Raw genomic sequence first — 19,634 nt, forward strand, 5'->3', positions numbered from 1 at the left:
CAAATGTTCGGGTTTCTGGGGTTCTTTTTAATATACTGTATATACAAAATGTGCTCGGGTGCGGGCGACTGGCACACACAAGCAGAAGAGGCAGGGCAGCTAGTAGAGCTGACGGGCAGGAAAATTACCATGGGGGGGGGGGGAGATTTTCAAAAATTCTCAAAATGTTTGGATTTTTACTTCTTGAAATGTAGAAGCCCTATTCTTACCTCTTTCTTATTGGTGACTGCTCCTGCTCTGGCTGCACAGAAGAAGCATTTGGGTTGCATGAATTCATTTCGATTGTGCAGATAAAATATAACTGATAGAATTCTACAGGAGGATGCCATCCTGCCCCCCACCTACAGGTGTCGGGCGCCATCCTGGCACCCAAGTGGTTGAAGCTCAGTCACAAGTAGTGGAAAACGGTGTGCAAAATGTGCCTGGCTAATTTCAAACACTGATCAGTAGCAGGAAGTATGGTAGGGTTCTCCTTGCTTCTTCACAAAGGCAATACAGATGGACTAGCTTTCCAAGTGGTTACACGCACACTTCGAATTACTTGTAGGAAAATTGCAATATGAATCCTCTCCATGTTTTGTTTCCTGCGGCAACACTGGCTGCTTTTATAACCCGCATCAGTTGCATTGCATTGCCAATAAATAAATGAATGAGGCATCTCAGAAAATACCCACATACCCCTGACATGGCTTTCGGTAACCCCAAATGATATGCATTCCAGTACGTTTCCGAGCACAATTCAAAGTGTTGGTGCTGACCTTTAAAGCCCTAAATGGCCTTGGTCCAGTATACCTGAAGGAGCATCTCCAACCCCATCGTTCTACCCAGACACTGAGGTCCAGCGCCGAGAGCCTTCTGGCGGTTCCCTCACTGCGAGAAGCCAAGTTACAGGGAACCAGGCAGAGGGCCTTCTCGGTAGTGGCACCCGCCCTGTGGAAAGCCCACCCACCAGATGTCAAAGAGAAAAACATCAGCCAGACATCTCCTAAGACATCTGAAGGCAGCCCTGTTTAGGGAAGCTTAATGTTTAACAGATCAATGTATTTTAATATTTTGTTGGAAGCCGCCCAGAGTGGCTGGGGAAACCCAGACAGATGGGCAGGGTAGAAATAAGAAATTATTATTATTATTATTAAACTGCAAGCATTTTGACATAACTTGGATTTACCTGTTAAGATGGGGAAATGGGGAGACCTCTGTTGGTCACCATGTCGTCGGGGAGTTAACTGAGCCAGGTTTCCTTGCAAGATGGAAAATGTGATTTTTATAACTGTTACACAAATGAAGTGTCACACAAATCTCTTTGCCCCTGGAAAGTGAATTGGGAAGGTGGCTGTAATTTTTAATTAAACAGGTATGTATGAAGTCGATTTTCTCAAAAGTTCCTTGGGATTTCTCCGAAAGGAAGATGAAATCGAAACAGCTGCTGTTGTATTGTATTGTATTGCGTATGCTCCATTCGCAGGGAAAGTAACATGTTCAGCACACTGGAAAATGTATCATGAGCCACAAGTTTATCGCAAACTTGCCTATCTCGTTAAATGGATGCACTACAAGCCAGGGACTGAGATAAGGACGAGTCCCCTTTTCGCAGCTGGAGTCCCAGCCATCTGCGATGAACAAGATCTTTGTATTGCTAGATCCAAATAACTAAATCATAGCTCTTGGCTTTTCAAACGCATGATCTGTGAAAACTGGCACTGTTAAAATATACAGTATTTTAAAGATTAATTCAACTATACAATCCGTACATGTGTATCTCTACAAAACCTGAGGCCTGGAGTTTTAAGCTCAGATTTTTATTGTGCCTTCAAGAGGTTGCTTCTAAATGTTACCCAGCTTTCGCTCTAGCTCTTGCCATTGTTTCCCCCCCCCCCTATTTTAGAAGAGCTGCAAAAAGTAATGACTAGAACTAGATACTGTTAAGTCTTGAAAACATCAAAATAGAAAAAAAAGGATTAAAAGCAGTTAATAAGAAAGGTGTATACGGCCAAATATTACTGCAGAATTTATCATACTAGTATTAAAGAAACATGGCTTATCCTCAAACGAACTTCCTTGTTTTACAGAACTTTCCCAGGCTTGAATGCAACATGTCGAAATCATATCCTGGATTCGACAGAACCAGCCGGATACCAATGCATTAAGGACCAGCCTCCAAAAATAAGCAACCGAGGGTTTTGCTGATGTTTTATTAAGTTGCTTGTTGCTTTCTATCACCTTAACTGGTCCAATTTTAAATTAATAAAACAACGTTTGCATCTTCTGTAATCTGTCAACATAAAATCAAACCCTTCCCGATTTTCCCCTTTTCACATTTCCAAAATGGATGAACTAGAGAAACATAACACTTCAACAACAGCCATCATTATTGAAGGTATTTCTCCCCAATTTGTATTTTATAAAGTAAAGGTAAAGGTAAAGGGACCCCTGACCATTAGGTCCAGTTGTTACCGACTCTGGGGTTGCGCGCTCATATCGCATTATTGGCCGAGGGAGCCGGCGTACAGCTTCCAGGTCATGTGGCCAGCATGACAAAGCCGCTTCTGGCAAACTAGAGCAGCACATGGAAACACCGTTTACCTTCCCGCTGTAGCGGTTCCTATTTATCTACTTGCACTTTGACGTGCTTTTTAACTGCTAGGTGGCAGGAGCTGGGACCAAGCAACGGGAGCTCACCCCGTCACAGAGATTCAAACCTTCTGATCAGCGAGCCCTAGGCTCAGTGGTTTAACCACAGCGCCACCTGGGTCCCTATTTTATAAAGTACCACCTATTTAAAAAAATCTATTGGAAATCTGCTTTCAGGTTTATATCTATTAAGGTATTAAAAGTATTTTTTAAAATATTCATTGCCAAATGCGTTATGGCATTGGAATCCCTAGATGTTTCCCACATTTTGAGTGTTTTTGTATTGCTTTATATAAAAAGTAATTGCTAAATCTTCCACATCATTGTTACTCTGTATTAGATGCTTAATTTTTTGTCAGGCCTCTAACTGGACTGTATTTTCCTTTCAGCACCATAACAGAATGTCAAGTTTGAAAATATTGAAATGAGCACGGCTCATCTGGCCTCATTTTGGCTTTGATCTGTTAAGTGACAAAATTTACTTGATCAAAAAGGGCCCTTTATGTAAACCAGTTTCCCCACAAAAATGAGTGGCTCAGTATAAGCTTGTTATCAGATTTGTTGATTAATATCATGTGAAGGGGGACATTTCAGAATTTTAATGTTCATTTACATTCCACATTGTTAAAGAGACTTGACGAGGATTGCATGTTAAATTATTTCAATACTTGCTTGGTTAGAAAATGCAGCATATCATTTGATCAGTGGTACACAGGTTGTTGTCTCAAATAATTATTTTCTCCTTGCATTTTTCAAACTATTGTCAGTCTGTATTCTTGATAATTCTGAGCCTAGGTTGTAGGAAACCACTGAGCCACCCTGAAACCAAACCGTTTATGACACTCAAGGAGATTTTTTTTGCCTACAGAATCTAAATGTACAGTATTTTTGCCAATTATAATGCCATGCCTTTATGCATGGTGCTGAGAGAGTGGTTAGAGTTTTCCCCCTCCCTTTCGATATAGATAGATCTATCTGTATCTAAAGAGTCTTAAGGTTTATAGAGACAAATACAAAGCTTAATATCTCTCCCCCCCCTTTTCAAACCAAATCATGACTTTTATCTAGATACAATAAAAAACACAAAGGGGGGGGGGAGAAAGAAAGAAAAATAAAAAAGAGAAAAGAGATTAAAAGAGAAAGTTAGGAAAATAAGATTCAGAAAGTAAAGAGCTTCTCATTCTACATCTGTCCGCTATATAAAAACAATATTCACTTTGTCCAATCCAACTCCAACAGCCAATGAAGCCGCTTTCTATATCAACAAACATTATCTTCAATCCTCCAATCCAGGTAACCATTATACCATTTTTTTCACGCAAATAAGTCCATGAGAGGTTTCCAGTCTTTAACAAATGGTTAAACATGCCAATTTTGCCAATTTTGACATCTCAGCTAAGTCTATATATCTAGGGCTGCCACACGTCCGGGATTTGAAAGACAGAATCGACGTCCTGGGGGAATTTCCCAAAAGGCGCTTCGCCCTGTATCTTAGGCAAGTCAATTGAAAAACCACGGGTGTGGGGTTTGTTTGTTTTTTTGCGTTTTTGGAAGAAAAAAAAGTTCAACAACTTGGGTGTTTTCCTAAGAAAAGCTCGACAATTTGGGAGGTTTTCATTAAGAAGCTCAACCATTTGGGAGTCTTCCTCAAAAAGACTCAACAACTTTTGGGGTGTGCTGGTTTTTACTTTTTGAAATATAACAGCCGTTCTTTCATTGTTGGTAATAAGGGGTCCTTTCCTATAATTCTTGAACCCCAACAAAACTTTTGGGTAAGGAGATGTCGGGCCGACAAAGGGAAGTACTGTACTTTACACAGGACATACGGTAATTCTGTTTGTGGATTTCACCGCCAGAAGTTATAGTGTTGCCCTCGAGCTTAGATGAATTTAAAAGGGGCTTAGACAAATTAATGGAGGGAAAGTCTTATCGGCTACTAGGCATGATGGCTAAGTGTTGAATATAGATTCACATGTGGTTTGTCTCGTGAGTGCTGTCAAGCAAGAAGAGGACCTCGAGTTTGGCCTCGAGTCCTGAATCCTGAATGCTTTAGTTTAGATTTCTGCATTGCAAGGCGTTGGACTAAATGACCCTTGATTTGCATGTGTGCTTTTGAAATCCCTGCAGATCGTGCTTCTTCCAACTGAAAGCTTTCCTCACCTGTTAATTCCCCGCCCCTTTTCTGTAGCAAGGATGTAGAAGGCCACCAATCAGCTCGAAGACCAGATTTTGAGAACACCCATGCTTTGCAGGTCGCTGCCAAGTTTGAGGAAAGTTTCTTTCCTTTTTATAGCAAAAGCTATGCTTTCCATCCAGATTTTCTGAAAACGAAGTAGAAACATGTTGACGGCGATAATACTGTTATGTACATGGGTTTTTTGTTTGTTGAAGGCTAGGGGGCAGTCTGTCTCCGTAAGTGAAAACAAATTCATTTTCTCGCACTTGCCAGCTCCTCTTCAGTCAGGTCCCCCTCTCTTGGGCCTTTCCCATCGAATGAATGAATGTTTGTGGCCAGTATTTTGCGTTGAGGTTACACATTCTTACAAAGGCCGCACTTGAAAACTTGGTTTCGTCAAAAGTTCAGAGTTTAGCCTGCTCTGCTTTGAGAGCCACTGAGATAATGTGATTTGTGATTTGTTAACCTTGTAAGTCACCACACGGCTTTTTATCAAATGTATAGTTGGTGATGATTTCATGACCTGGAAGGCGATTCCCAATTGTAAGGTGTATTATTATCTCTACCTGCCTGCATCACCTGCCCTTCCTACAGGTTGCTGCTGAAGCATAGCATAGCAAGTCGGAAAAGAAATAGATAATCCTACAGAGAGACTCCACAGCTGCACAATTTTTTGCTTTGTTTTCCAGCTGCTGTTATAGTTCTGTCTTCTCTTCCGATAATCTCCAGACGGTCACAATGATGTCTTCCTAGCTAGCCAGCTGCTCCAAGGCGTAAGCCACAGGAAAAGGTTTTGCATGTTCTTGATGTGCCAGAATAATCGCCAGCACATGGATCACGGGGCTACGTAAATGATGATTTGTAACGTGAAAGGCGGGGAGGAATGAACTTTCAACTTGCCAGGAGAGGGAAAAGACACCATTTTTTTAAAGGTTCAGGTGTCTTTTTAGCATTTTCCTGAGCAATTTGCATTTCCGTTCCTTGTAAACATAGGAAAGTTGCACATTTGCCAAAACTCAGTAATAAAGTCAACTAAGCGCTCATTATGTTGTGGTAGTTTTAAAATAAATACTAATGCACAACTTTTTTTCTTCAAGATGGCAAAAGAAGATATTTTTAATGTGTTAAGATATTAGAAAATTTCTTTCATGGTTCCCAGTATCCTACTTAGGGGTACTAACGCTTTGGGCAGATTGGTCTAATGTTTTTCAGTTCCTGGCATATGCTTAGATCAGCAGCTTGAATGTGTAGTTTGCCCACAATCTGGTGAACAGAAGCTCAACGCGGGCATGTTGTATATCCTTTCCATTCCTTTCCTTCTCTTATTTTTCTCTTCAGCGACTTCTCAAAATTCCTGCACATCATTAATGTGTATGGAGGCGCCATCTTCTCGGGATGATTGAGGGGGCCCTACACGACACCCTGTTATCACACGCACAACAGGGGGTGAAGCCAAACACCCTCTGAACATTGAGGGGTCCTGCCTCCCTCAAATGAAAGAAACCTGCTTGTGTGTGTGGGGGGGGGGGAGGCAAAGTGCCTCGGCCCCTAGGAGCTGGTGCCTGTGAACATATACCATTGGTGGGGAACCTTTTTCAGTCCTTCTGGACAATCTTTTGGGGGCCGCATACGGGCCGCGGATTATGGTTGCAAAGTCCGGTTCTGTTTATGTGGGGAGAGGTGGTCTGTGACATCTTGTGACATCCAGGTGTCCTCTGTGGGTACAAGTGCCTTTCCCAGCTGGTCTAGGCAAGCGAGAGATATGGCTATGTAAAGACCCCAATGGAAGTTGTGTCAGGGTGAGGGGTATTATTCCCAAGGGTCCCTCATACCTCCACCTTTCTCCCTGTTTCCTCATCCTTTTAATCTTTCCATGATCCGTTTTCTTCTTTCCCTTTTCAAATACTAGTTCTGTAGGATGACGATAACCTTCTGGTTGCTGGAAGAGGTAGTTAACCCTTCTTACTGGGAAGCTTATCCCCTGAATATTTGGGTGGGGGGGATGAAAGTATTGGTTGAAACTGTAAGAGGAAGGAAGGAAGGAAGGAAAATAAGACAGTTAAGCAAGTGGCGGTTAGACTACTTGGAGCATAAATTCATAAGACTTTGACCATTTTATACCAGCTGCTATTCAGATTTTTCAGGCTAGAGTGTCGCCCCAGCTACTTTTGGGGATCCCAATATGGATACAAGCATATCATAGTGATTTAGATAAGATACACGCGAGTTTCTTGAGACGTATCATGGGGCTGCCAAGTTCAATCAAGTATGAGACAATGTGAGGAAGCAAAAAAGTAGCTACAACCAATCATTGTGGCAGCAACCATAGCTTGTGAGATTGAAATTCTCGTTTCTGCATGTTCTGGCATGTTAGCTGAGGTCCCTTTCTCTGATTTCATTTGCCAGTATTAAGACCTCTTTGTTTAAAGGAGATGACTTGTGGCGAGGTGGGTCCCAGTGTGAGTAGTGTTCCTCAACTCGGCTATGAAGATCACTAGATAGCTCTGGTCCGATCAACTCTGCCTTACTTTACATATAGAGTGTGAGGCTAGGATATTATACTTTGCTTCTGGATGCAGGATGGAATACAAATGTTATAAATTCTCCTCTTGTTATGAGTTAGGCCTCCAGTAGAAAAAAATATTTGAATTCTGATTTTAAAAGATGAACTTCCATGTGCATATTGTCAGGGGATTGTTGCAGCTACTCCCGAGTAAAGATGCTCCAGTCCGTTCTGTCTTTAAGGGTTTTATTGTGCATACTATTTACAGTGCAGAGATAGCAGGAAACATGACCTCCTAGTCAGTCACAGAATCCGGCAATGGCGCCCTTCTGCTCTGGGGCCAGCATAATAGCATAATAGCTTGGGCACCCCGAAACGCCTCCCTCTCATCCTATGTTTGGGCGCGCGCCTCAATTCGGGCGCCGGAAGCGGCTGTGTTCCCTCCTCTAGCTGTGGGCTAGGGGCTCTGATACATCGCTGAGCCTTCCTTCCTCCACCAGTTGACTAGGGCAGTGCATGGGCTCTGAGCCTTCCCTCCATTCTGCTCCCCTCCTCATTCTCCCCGTCTGACCTGCTGCTACCTCTCTCGCTGGGTGAAGTGCTGGTCAGGATGACGGAGGGGGGGAGGCTCCCTGTAGGGAGTCCCCCTGACACATACATAAGGCAATCTGTAGTGTCGTTCATTATTTGTTACATTGCTAACTACTCAAATACTCTGAGCCCTGGAAGAGCTGCTCTCTGCCTCACAGGACCTTTTCCACCTGACCTGCAAGGGCAGGACCCTGACTGACTCCAGTGACAAAAGCTGACACTGCTGAACAGACTGTTGGGGTGGGGTAAAAACAGTAAAATTATTATTGTTATTATTATTGAACATGCAGGACCTTTTCCCACCTGGCCTGGAAGGGCAGGACCCTGACTGACTCCAGCTACAAAAGCTGACACTGCTGAACAGACTGTTGGGGTGGGGTAAAAACAGTAAAATTATTATTGTTATTATTATTGAACATGCAGGACCTTTTCCCACCTGGCCTGGAAGGGCAGGATCCTGAATGACTCCAGCTACAAAAGCTCAGACTGCTGAACAGACTGCTGGGGTGGGGTATAAATAGTAAAATTATTATTGTTATTATTATTATTATTATTGAACATGCAGGACCTTTTCCCGCCTGGCCTGGAAGGGCAGGACCCTGAGTAAATCCAGCTACAAAAGCTGAGACTGCTGAACAGACTGCTGGGGTGGGGTATAAATAGTAAAATTATTATTGTTATTATTATTGAACATGCAGGACCTTTTCCCGCCTGGCCTGGAAGGGCAGGACCCTGACTGACTCCAGCTACAAAAGCTGGGACTGCTGAACAGACTGTTGGGGTGGGGTATAAACAGTAAAAGTATTATTAATTTATTCTTATTATTGACTAGGGCGGGCATCCCCAAACTTCGGCCCTCCAGATGTTTTGGACTACAATTCCCATCATCCCTGACCACTGGTCCTGTTAGCTAGGGATCATGGGAGTTGTAGCCAAAACATCTGGAGGGCCACAGTTTGGGGATGCCTGGGCTAGGATGTCCCTATTTTCATCAGAGAAATGTTGAAGGGTATGTATTCTTAGGACACTGAATGAGGTTCATTACTTGTCTCTCTTGGCTAAGCACTGGGGAAAGTAGTGTCTAGGCTTGGTTGTGCCCCACCTACTGGTTTGGTGGGTTCTGCTTTTTTATTTGTTAAGAAAATACCTTTTAACAAGGTGCTCTGGCTAGAGACCAATTGGGGTGGAGGAATGAGAGGAGGAAACAGCTTCTGCCTTGGCTTAAAGGGGCTTAGCCAATATCTAAAGCTGTCGTTCCTCTCACAGTATGCAGAGACGGCTCCAGGCTTTCAGCCGTGTGTAAGTTGGTGGCCATAACAGAAGTATATTAAAAACACGTAAAAATTTAAAAGACTGTTATTAATCTCTTTTGCGTGGAAGGCTACTCTGTTTTATGTGCGGCGGAATGCAAGTGCTCATTTCGTCAACTGGTCGAGATGGCAGGAACCAGCTCTTAGGGCAGTTCTCTTCAGGTTTATATTACCAGCGGGAGTCTGTTTCTTCAAAAAAAATGGATGAAATCTCTGATCTGTAATTTTTCGATCAAAATTATACCTGCTTCCCTTTTGAGGAGCTGTGCACACGATTCTCTCGTTCTTTCTCTCCTGCAGCCAGGGCTGCAATACTATGCTGCATTCAGTGTGACTTGACTTCCAAACAGACAGGTTTAGGCTAAAGACATCCTTTGGGCTGCCATATTTTGGAGAGCGAAAAAGAGGACGCTATGACAATTCTCCTTTTAAATATCCCTACTATATGTAGACTGTAGAAGTTGCGATATATTGCTGAGGGGGGCAGGAGAAGAGAAGAGAAGAGAAGAGAAGAGAAGAGAAGAGGAAGGCAAGTCTTCAACCACCAGTTATGTCTATGTCTCATCCAGAAAGTATAGCCAGAGACATTTTGGCAAATTTTAAAAAATCCGCCTGGACAGAAATTTTACCCCTGAAAAAAGCAGGACACATAGCAGTCCCTTTTCCAGCTCAATCAGGCATCGTAATAACTGCACCCTCTGGAGTGCTGTAAGATTTACTGGCCAGTTCTTTCTATCGCTGTACCATTTGTATATCCGTGGAGGGAATGAATTAAGCAAAAGGTGAATTGTTTAAGCAAGTTATAGTCCAATAACTCTTAGGCTAGTATGTTTTTCTTTGTTTGCGTTCTCTTCTTTCTTCCCTCTCCCCCCTCCTTTCTTCCTCAAGTGCCTCTCCATAAAGTGTCACAGACCCGTAAAAAGATGCATAACCGAATTATTAACCATCTTCATCATGTATTTTCTTCCTTTCTTCACAATGGAGGGCAAATGCATTGGCTTTGATGAAGCCACACACGCAAATGGCATTCATTTCTTGTCGTTCTGCTTTGGCATTTGAGGTCCTGCGGCATGCACCTTCCCGGAGAAGTTTAAAATCGGTGTTCTATGCTTACTAAATTTTGGGAGAAAGAGCTGGATTGTATAACTATGACTGCTCAGAAAGAAACTAAAAGCAGAGAATATTCTTCTGAACTACATACATACCTACTATATGGAAGTTAACAACCGGACAACAAAAATGGATTATATGAGCTCTAATGGTAGCCAAGAGGCTGATATTGATGAACTGGAAGAGTGAAGATTTGATCTTCCTTTAATTGGAAGATTTGATCTCCTTTAATTGGTGGGTTGATATGATAACACTTGCAACCTACAAACAGACTGCTTACAGGCCTAGACTCTGCTTGGATAAACAAGACAAAATTTGGAACGAATTTATACAAAACATAGACTATTAATATTTCTATTAGTACAGTGGACCCTCGGGTTACGTTACCTTCGGGTTACGTTACCTTCGGGTAACGTAACTTTCGGGTTGCGAACGCGGCAAACCCGGAAGTGTATTCTTCCGGGTTTCGCCTCGCCTGCATGCGCAGAAGCACTGCAGAAGTGTTGTGCGCATGCGCGGAAGCAGCGCCTCTACTTGCAAATTTTCCGGGGTACGTACGGACCCCTGGAACAAATTACATTCATATCCAGAGGGTCCACTGTATTAGGATAACAATATCAAATTTATCAAAGAATGTATGGGTTCGGGTGTTTTTGGTATTTATTCATATAATGTCCCCCTCCTTTACACAATTCTGTGTTTTGTGCTTTTTCCTTCTTTTTGTATCACTTTACTGCTTTAGATTTGATCCCCCCCCCAATAAAACATCAATTAATAGTGGAAAAATGAAAATCAGTTCATGAGATTTCCAGAGCTCTCCTCCTTGTCACTTCTCCATCAGCTTTCGGTCCATTTAATCTGGGCCTCTCCTCTGTACGGCTCCAGCTCCTGTTGTGAGCGATCGGCCTGCTTGAGTGATCTCAGCTTTTCCTGTCACATCACATTTGCATAAAAGAGGACGGATAACCAAATTTGAGCACACAAATGAAAACGCGAAGCGCCGAACCTGTCACAGTTGTTGTCCAACTAATTGTGAAAAATCTGATTTGCTGGCTTTTCGCTGTTCATCATGCAGGCCCCCTTCTCAAATTTGCCGTGGCGTTATGCTACCGTACCTGTACCTTTTAAACTGTCTGCATGAACCCCGCGCCCTGGGGATTACTTACCTCTCCTCCAAGCTTTTAATGTCGGCTTGTCTACTTGACAAAATTAGGCCACCACGGCAAACAAACACATAATTAAAAACCTGGTAAGACAATGGCAGTTGCATCACCCTAAATAGATATTTGCAGTTGTGTGCTGGTGTGTTGAGTGCCCTCCTCTCCCTCTCTAATTCTGTGTGGGTTTTTATTGTGTTGGAAGAATATATTGCTACATGTTGTCATTAAAGTTACTTCCAGGGATCACATAATTAAGCCCTTATTGGTAAATTTACCTGGAAATTCTGAAACCTTCTATTCTCAAGTATCTTCTCAAAGATAAGACAAACGTTATGACCCTGGCCGTGTTGAAACTTCTATCGGAGGTAATAAGAATTTGAAATCGACATCCTCTAGATAAAACATAGTGGCTGCCCTGGGATGTTTTCTCTGTATTCCTGCTGCACTTTGCTTTAGAAACTGTTTTTGTGGGCCTTTGGACCATAATAAAAAAATGTGTGTGATATCACTTCTTACATTCGGTATAGCGGTTTCAGTATTATAGATTAACTAGTGTCATTGAGCCCGTTAAATAAATGGATGCTAGAACATATGTGAGAGGAGCGGCGGGGCTGTGACCTTCCCTCCCTCTCTGCGCTCGGCCATGGGGTGCGCCGGGAGGAGGCGGCAGCGGACCAAGATGGCGGCATCGGGCTCTGGGGCTGCGGCGGTGGCGGCTGCAGGAGCCGGACCGGGCTCCTCCTCCTTGTCTTGCTGCTGGTCGCCCGGGGGGGAGCGTAGGGGGGGGAAAGGAAAAGTAAGCAGCCTCCTCTTCCTCACACTTTAGCGCAAGCGCAGTGAGGCGCTGTCCGGCTGGGAGCGGCGGTTGGCGGCTGCAGGGAAACGGGAGGCAGAGGGTTGGGGGGGGGGAGAAAAAGCATGTGTGTGCGTCCAGTCACTGCGTCCAGTCCCTGTGTTCGTGGGGCACATGCGCAGTAGCGCAAACCCAGGGACACAGGGACTGGACGCAGAGACACTTGGACTTTATTATATAGGATATTAGTAGATATCCTCATGTCATATGAGTATGGCAGATCATTTTCTTCTCCAAAATGTTTTGTCTTTTTTTAAAAAAAACCCCAAAAGCCAAAACCAAACCCATATTGGAAATTTCTGACGAATTTCTAAAATTCCTCTACACTTAACTTGTTTCCCCTTATTGGTTGTTTTAAAGTGGTTTCATCCATTTTGTTGTGTTGTTGGCTCTTGCATAACATAGAAACAAAAAGGATCACTTCCAATCTGCCTCTTCCAGTGATTTTTTTAAAGGAATTCTTTGCTCACAATCATCTCATACCATCCAAGCTCTCGTGATCCCTGTCTAAAAAACACATGCTCCTAGGTGACACCAAAGCCTGAAAAGTCATGGTGGGTTGGATTGCTCCAGCCCCAGATTAGTTTTTGGATTATATTGACTCTTGTCACATTCCTAGGGCTGGAAAATCCTGGACATTGCCGTGATTTGGCTACCGAAAGTCTCGTCTGGGCGGAAATCTTGGCTGCCGTTTAAAATTTCCAGGGAAACCTGCGCATATGGCAACCCATTGTGCAAATTGAATGCTCCCATGCAGGGTAGATGTTCTCATATACACAAAACTTTTGTCCATGTGTGAAGCGTGCAGAGAGCTTCTGCACATGCGCATGTGGTGAAACCCGGAAGTATACACTTCCGGGTTTTCCGCATTCATAACTCTAAATTACGTTACCCAAAGGTGTGTGTGTGTGTGTGTGTCCATCCAAATTGGTGGTCATCACCGCCTTTTGTGGGAGCAAGTTCCATATGTGAACTATAACTTTCAGAATAAATAGCGTTCTATTACACAGTGCATATCTGTTACATACGCATCAACCTTGAAGGCGTAAAACAGATATGAAGTATATATTTTATCTACGGCCAATTCAGATGTTTGACCTGGGCTGGATCTAGACACATCAGAAAAGCGTTTCGGGAAAACGCATTGTAAACCTCAAAGGGGGGAACCCCCTTGGCGAAAGACGGGACTCCATAGCGCCCTCTGGCATCACAGTGTTATAACACATATAAAATGTTTTTCTTTACTAATGTAGCTGAGTCCCTGGTGTTCTTGGTTCAGTGCAAGAGGAGGAGGTGAACTGCACGGATGTGTGTACTTGCTGCCATGGAAAGGAAGTTGTTTGAGTCAATATATTGTGGTGGAGATGGATAAATTCTTTATGGGATTACATGTGTGAATCCCTACAGTGCACAAAAGCCGACTTGTGTGGTGACAAGAAAGCTCAAGTCTGGGCCCTCCACACTGAGGTCCTGGATCCAGGAATGAATATCTGAATGGCTTTTAAATGCCAGCTGGCGAAAGCTGAATAATGTTTGCTGCAACATTTTTGAAAAGCACTTACGCTCTAGCATTGTGCCTTAAGGGATCGGGGAGTTTTGCTGTTAAAAAGCACTGTTTGGCTTTTAAATTTTGAAAAGCGTAAGAGCGAATAACATCCGTTAAGTGTAAGGATCTGCGTTTTAATCAACACTGAAAAATGAAAGGAAGAAAAAAAGCAGAACAACAAGTTGTAAGTAGACTGTACACCAATGGATTTGCCACAGAAGTGTAGGAATTGGTGTGCGTCACATAATATCCAGACATCTTTTTTTAAAAAGACATTTTATTGGTTTTACAAATAAAAAGTACAAATAAACAGAGATCAGTAGAATCATACGGTATGAGGGGATCCTCTGAATCTCAAGACTCCCCCCTCCCCATCCATGAAGTCTTATTTTAAACATCTACAACTGCATATTAGTCCATACTCCAATTTTTATATCAAGCCATATTGTCCATAATATTTTTTACACTACAAGTGAGTCAAAATCCTGCTCTTGTTTCCATCTGCTTACAGTGGTCTCCTAAATAAGTTATAAATAAGTGCTGGGTTTACGTATAAGCCAGGCATGGCCAAACTTGGCCCCCCAGCTGTTTTGGGACTACAGTTCCCATCATCCCTGACCACTGGTCCTGTTAGCTAGGGATGATGGGAATTTTAGTCCCAAAACAGCTGGAGGGCCACATTTTGGCCATGCCTGGTATAAGCAAACAAGCTATAACTTAGGGCCCCACTCCATTGGGGGGGGGGGCAAAAAAAATTAAAGGGGAAAAATGGATGTACTTTGATAAAATACATATTTTGTTATGTGCAAATGGCTTTAGATACGTATTAGGTCCATAAGTTACCATATAGCATATATTCAACACAAAAAACAGAAACAATTTGTTGTTGACAAAGGACAGCTGGACATATAAAGGGCCCCATTACCTTCAGTAGCTTAGGGCCTCATCAAACCTAAATCTGGCCCTGTAAATAACTTACAGTTTCCCCCCCATTCTTTTATGAATTTTTTATCCTCTTGATTTCTGAGTTTTCCAGTCAACTTTGCCATCTTGGCATAGTCCATCAGCTTGGACTATGTATGGAACAACAGCCGCTTGGATGTTCTTGGTCCAGAGTTGGAAAGATGGCAGTGTCCCTACCGGAAAAGAAGGGCAAACCAGACTTCATCTTTTAAAAACAAAAAAAAAAAGCATTGGCTTGGATCCCGTGTTGCCCTTTCACAAACACTTCGATCCAGCCGAGGTCAGTTTGTATCGGAATTCGTGAAGATCAAATTCCCCAAGCATCTCTAGATTGGGCAGAAAGAACAGCACAACATCTACACTGGAGTATTTCATCAGATTCATGTATTTCGCCGCATTGTTGGGCTGTGGCTTCAGGCAGGCAGAATCTGAGCAGCATGCACTGGTACGTCTGCTCATTCCTGGTAAGCAGTGTTAGACAGGAATGCTAAGGGCCATGTGGCTCCATGGACTTAGTTTGTGGGCCCCAAAACAAAATGTTTAGGCACCTTGCCCCACTACCAGACCAGGCAGCCAGGTGAGAGATGATTGAACCTGTAATCCAGAAACATCTATAGGACCCACAGATTCTCTGCCCCACCTTCATATATGTTAACTCGCAATGTTTGATTTGACCCCCCAGCTCAAGTGTGCTGCATTTTTATTTAACTAATTAGAGCATTTCCATTTCCATTTCTCCGTACTTAATTCAGTTTCAATGCTTAATAATAAAAATAGGCATCTATTGTTAATGGTACAAGGGACTGTAGGAGAGAGGCAATGTTAGAAGGAATCAAGTTTTTGCACAATTGCTTTCAAAACTTTTATTTAAGTGACTTGATTAAAAGAGGTGGAATAATCTGTTACTACTGAAATGTTAACAAACTGTCTATTTTAAATGCAGTGTTTCAGAGACTGAAGGATGAGACCATTTAAGCTGAATGTGCAGCTGTTTTTCACCCCAGATGGGTAGTTCTTAGTTCCTAAAATGTACAAATTGAGCTTGTGAGGACTCATGATCCTAAATTTACTTTTAGAGGATTCTATGGTATCCCCCCCCCCTTGCCCACTTGTAAAATTTCTTGATGGAATGTTTGTACAGAGCTGACACAAGGTATGTGTGAAGTCTAACGATCCATTTAATTTTTGAACCAATATTAGTGGGAAACTGTTTGGTGCCGTTCCCCTAGGTCTCAAACACACAGCTCCTTCTTATCCTCCTATTAGACATCTATTGACATTTGATTAACAGCAGTCCTTTCCCCCGCTTCCATTAGTACCTCTGTGAATTGTGCGGGGATTTTTCTCATTTTCCCTTGTCTACCTGGGCAAATAACCGTCCCTCCATTCTCTCCCTCTCCCCAGGTTCTCTTGCGGAGCTAGCAAAGTATCCACAAACATGCAATTATTTTCTGCAAAGCATGTTAGAACTCTATTTTCCTTTAATAAGTTCTAGCATGTGCAAAGCTGTTCTGTTTTTTTATTTTTCCATGCTTCCTCATCCAGTTATAAAGCAAATTAGTTTTTTTACTCCTATTAACGCCATAAGAATGATAGGCTCTGATCTTGAAACGGGCACACAGCATTCTCAGACAGCTGCTGGGGCCCCTGCTTAACAATGGGGGATGTGAAAACTACCTTGTATATTTCCCACAATGCTACCTTGTATATTTCCCACAATGCCTCAAGAGTGATGCTGTCTTGGGGTATAATAGGGCAAGCACTGGCAAGCACCTCCTTTATGCTGTAGCTCCCAATGCATCCCAACAAACATAGAATTATATAGTTGGAAGGGACCCCAAGGGTCATCCATTTAATTCCCTGCAGTGCAGGAATCATAGTTAAATAATCCCGGACAGATGGCAAATGAAGCATAGAGTCTACCACCTTCTGAAATAGTTCATTCCACCGCCGAGCAGCTCTTACTATCAGAAAGTTCTTCCTGGTGTTTAATGGGAATCCCCTTTCTTGTAACTTGGTTTGGTTTCTACCCTCTGGAGCAGTAGAACACAAGTTTGCTCCATGTTCCCTTCAGATACTCTGAGGCGGCTATCATATCACTTCTCGGCCTTCTCTTCTCCAGGCAAAACATACCCAACTCCCTCAACCATTCCTCGTGAGGCTTAAGGGTTTCTTAAGGGGTTGAGGTCTCCCTAGAAAAGTGTTTGTAGCTGGGTTTCTGTGTGAAAGAGGTGGAAATCAAAAAGACCACCCTTTGTCTGGCCCTAAGTTCGGGCTGCCACACACCTAAATGTTGTATAGTTATTTATCTCCTTGACATCCTAATAATAATAGTAATAATAATTTTATTATTTATACCCCACCCATCTGGTTGGGTTTCCCCAGCCACTCTGGGTGGCTCCCAACAGAATATTCAAAACACGATAAAACATCAAACATAAAAAAACTTCCCTAAACAGGGCTGCCTTCAGATGTCTTCTAAAAGTCAGATAGTTGCTTATTTCCTTGACACCTGGTGGGAGGGCATTCCACAGGTTGGGCACCACTACCGAGAAGGCCCTCTGCCTGGTTCCCTGTAACTTCGCTTCTCGCAGTGAGGGAACTGCCAGAAGGCCCTCAGCACTGGACCTCAGTGTCCGAGCTGAACGATGGGGGTGGAGACACTCCTTCAGGTATTCTGGGCCATTTAAGCCTTTAAAGGTCAGCACCAACACTTTGAATTTTGCTCAGAAATGTACTGGGAGCCAAGGTCTTTCAGGACTGGTGTTATATGGTCTCGGCGGCCACTCCCAGTCAATAAATTGTATATGTGATTGCCCAGCCATTGTTGATAATGGGATCAGTTTGAGAACAGCTGGCTCACTGTTCTTGGAGTGTTTTATATGTGCTTGCATCTTAACGCATTATCCCTTATGACATACTGTATTAGAGCTATCTGAAGTTAGATGCATGGAATTTAGGTTTGTCCTAGAATTTCTGAAGCGGGCATAACATAGGAATTAAAAGCCTGAATGTCTGGATCTAGAGCCACCTCAGTATAGTCATGGGCTAGCTAAGTAGCTTTACATTAGGTCTGTCATACAACTTTTACTGGGATTTCAAAGGTGGAATTGACGTCCAGGAGAAATTTCCGAAAGGCGGTGCTTTGTCGTGGATCTTAGGCAAACTGAAAATTTGCCCTTTTCTGGTGTTTTGTAAAGAAAAGCTCAACAAGTAACAATTTGGGAGGGGTGTCCTGGTTTTTAGTTTTTGATATATGGCAACCCTACTACAAGTAGCTTCTGCTCATACTAGAGCTCGCTCGAATCCACACTTTACAAATCCAAATTTCGGTGGTGGGGATGACAACAGAGGGAAAAGCAGGATAGCAAAGGATGAATGTAAGCAAATGAAGTTGCTGGCAGGGTTTCAATTACTAAGCAGTATTTATTCAGAATGCATAAGAAAACATTAGTCTATTAGAATATTTAAATGTTTCACTTAAATACTTGCGGCAGAAAAGATTAAATAAGCAGACGTTTTCTTGTCAGAGTATTCCTTTTAGCAGCTCTGCTCTTCTGCCCAGGCTGAATCCCCACCTGAGATCTTGTAGGTTGCCATTTCAGGACCCCCTGTGCCGCAGACCTGTCTAGTTTCATTTTTACATGACCAACCCTATTTTTAAAAAAATAAATAAAAAAAATACCTTAAATACCATTGATGTTTAAAGTTGAGAATCCAGATCTTGCCCATGTTTGTATTTGCTCCTGGGAAAGGAGCTATGAAAGTGCAATTAGCGTTTCTACAAATCATTGGTTAAAACGATTTCACCAGCCATTTCACAACTGAATAAAAACTCCTAGAGTAATTACACCATTTTGCTCAATGTTGAGAATAATGAGATTATATGGAACAGATATTATTGATCGGGCTGTTTAGATATTTGGGCTGTTCCTCAAGAACATGTTAGAAAATGTACCTGTTTTAATCGCCTGTTACACACAAAATATAAAGGGAGTTGTACTAAACAAACAAAAATAACTTGGAAGAAATAAAAATATGAGAGATGGAAATTTACACATCACAGATATAAGTTGGTAAAATTATGACCATTTATAATCAATGGTTTATTTCCTATAAGTAGGGTTGTGGTGGGGAGAGTAGAAATAAATTGAAAAATATAAGAAAAAGATAAGTCAGTGGGACCAAATAAAAAAAGAGCAGGTGAAAGGCAGGACACTAGGGAAGAGGAAGAGGAGAGGCCAAGAGTAGAACGAGGTGCATAAGAACTGAATGAAGGGATGAACAAACCAGGTTTTAGATTATTACACAATTCTTGCAAGCAGACCATTCTAAAAATGTTTCCTATATACCAGAGGTTTTCAAGCTTTGTGGGTCCACGGCTCCCTTGACCAACTCCATTCTTTCTGTGGTTCCTCTGTGGGGTTCAGGAGACCAGGTCTGTCACCCCTTTCCCGCAGAGCTGGCAGCCTCTCACCCTTTTTCGAAAACCCTCCCTTGTGGAGCGCTCCCTCAGCCTCCTCTCCTGCTCCACAGGGGCCTGGGACTTATCCATCCATCCCCAACAGCAAGGGTTGTCGGACCGGCTGGCTGGGCTCCCTCCCTCGGCCACTTGCTTGCTTACTCCGAGGCTGCTTCCGAGCACAATTCAAAGTGCTGGTGCTGACCTTTAAAGTCCTCAATGGTTCGGCCCTGTATACCTGAAAGAGCACCTCCACCCCCATCATTCAACTCCAAGGGTCTTCTGACAGTTCCCTCGCTGCTAGAAGTGAAGCTACAGGGAACCAGGCA

Source organism: Zootoca vivipara, chromosome 4 (genome assembly GCF_963506605.1).
Source record: "Zootoca vivipara chromosome 4, rZooViv1.1, whole genome shotgun sequence".
Classification (NCBI taxonomy): Eukaryota; Metazoa; Chordata; class Lepidosauria; order Squamata; family Lacertidae; genus Zootoca; species Zootoca vivipara.